Raw genomic sequence first — 2303 nt, 5'->3', positions numbered from 1 at the left:
AGGGGGATTTCCGGGGACTTTTAGTATGTTATTCTACACCTTTTTCTGAACCTATCCTGAAAAATTCAGCTTGTTTTGAAAAATGTCCGGGTTTGGCCATATTTGAGCTAAAAATCTTGGACTATATGTGCGCGTATAGTTATATAATATATATGCGTACGCATGACTTGCATTTGTTGCGTATGAATCATGGACACCAGTGGTATAACGAATCTTATCACAGCCACCTACGCACGCACTCACGAAAGCGCATGCATGCAATAGTATAAATGGGGCGGGAGAAAAATTGGGGGGAGAGGGAGTGATCAAGTGACTTAATAGGAGAGTAGAGAGAAAGAGGGGGAGAAAGAGAGAGGGAGAGAGAGAAAGCGAGAAGGAGGAAGTGCATACACTGATACAGAGAGCTTATTCGAGGGAACGATCGAGAGACCGGGAAACAGTTTAGAATATCCTGTTGCTTATTACCACTTCGTCTTCCACATGCGTCTTCCGCACACATGCGAGCACACACATATAAAACCGTGCGTCATAATACAGACATATACGCCCAAAAACACACGTACGCTCGCAAGCGCGCACGGACACACAAACACACAGACACAGACACAGACACACACACACGCACACATGCACGCTCGCACGCGTACACGCACGTACGAACGGACGCACGCACATGTGTGCCACCATGCATATACCTCGACTGTTTGAGGACGCGTGTTTTGATGTGTATATCCTATGTAATATAATTTCTAGCAGGATACGATGCGCCTCCAATGCAGACACTTAGTCACTATGTGCAGGCCATAGAAGCATGCTGCCCCGATGTAAGTACACCGACAACAATAATTGTTCAGCCGTGTTTCCAAAATATAGAATTGTACTTTCACAATTGTTCAGCGATGTTGAACCCTATGGATTTATATTGACAATTGTTCAGCCGTGTCGGCAAATATGGAATTGTGTTGACAACTATTCAGTCGTGTTGGCAAATATTTAACCGTGTTGACAAATATTTAACCGTGTTGACAAATATTCAACCGTGTCGACAAAATTAATATAGAATTGTGTTGGCAAACACTCAGCCGTGTTGGCATGTATAGAATTGTGTCAACAAGTATTCAGCCGTGTTGACAAATATAGAATTGCGTTGACAAATATTCAGCCGTGTTGACAAAATTGGAATTATATTAACAAACATTCAGCCGTGTTGACAAATAGAGAATTGTGTTAACATGCACAATTAACAAATGCACTTAGTCCACAGACGCTGTAATAACGGCGACAGTGGCGTCACCTGGCATCGTGTCTCTTGCTACCACGGCAAGAAGAGAGTGTAGCATAGACCAGGAAAGGCTACCGTAACTATCAGTGGGACAACCTAAGGGGCCACTGGCTAGATGTACACAGCAACAATGGGGAGAAAACTGACCGATAGGGGGCGACTGTGTTACTGGTCAGTTGCCGACTTGCTCCCACTGCTGTTGTTGCTGCTGCCGTTCGTACAAACGTGCAGGGCGGACGATACTACACCTATAGGTTAGCTCATGCTACGATTGTGGCTCGTTGACCGTTGTTGTTGTTGTTGTTGTTGTTGTTGTTGTTGTTGTTGTTGTTGTTGTTGTTGTTGTTGTTGTTGTTGTTGTTGTTGCTGCTGGTGTTGCTAATGCTACGATACCCTAGCTGCCTGTTGTTGTTGGTGCTGTTGTTGTTCTTGTTGTTGTTATTGTTGTTGCTGCTGCTAGCGCTGCTAGCGCTGCTGGTGTTGCTGTTTCCACTTCTGTTAATGTTGTTGTTGTTGTTGTTGTTGTTGTTGTTGTTGTTGTTGTTGTTATTGTTGCTGTTAATGTTGTTATTGTTTCTGTTTTTGTTTGTTATTATTGGTGGTGTTGTAATAGTTGTCGCTTCTATTATTGTAAACGTTATTATATGGTTAGGGTTAGGGTTATATATATATATATATATCAAGAGTGGATAATAGAGATTATAGATCTCTATTATCCACTCTTGATATATATAAATATACGTTATTATATATATTATGGTAAACGTTATTTGCTGCTGAAAATGTAAATATTGTCAGGCGAAAGAGAACGCACGCACGCACGCACGCACGCACGCACGCACAGCGCGATATAATCATATATGATGTCTTGCTCTATTTTAGTGGCATACTTCTGCGGCACTGTCAACATTTCTTGTCGATTAGGAGAAATTCTCTCCATAATAGAAGCCAACCATCCAAACTCGAAGGAGGCTGGGTATGTAGCAAGTATATAGAGGAGGGGAGACTGGGTATGTAGCAA

This window comes from Priapulus caudatus, unplaced genomic scaffold (assembly GCF_000485595.1).
Source record: "Priapulus caudatus unplaced genomic scaffold, Priapulus_caudatus-5.0.1 Scaffold827, whole genome shotgun sequence".
NCBI lineage: Eukaryota > Metazoa > Priapulida > Priapulimorpha > Priapulimorphida > Priapulidae > Priapulus > Priapulus caudatus.
Note: the sequence above shows the minus strand (reverse complement) of the source record.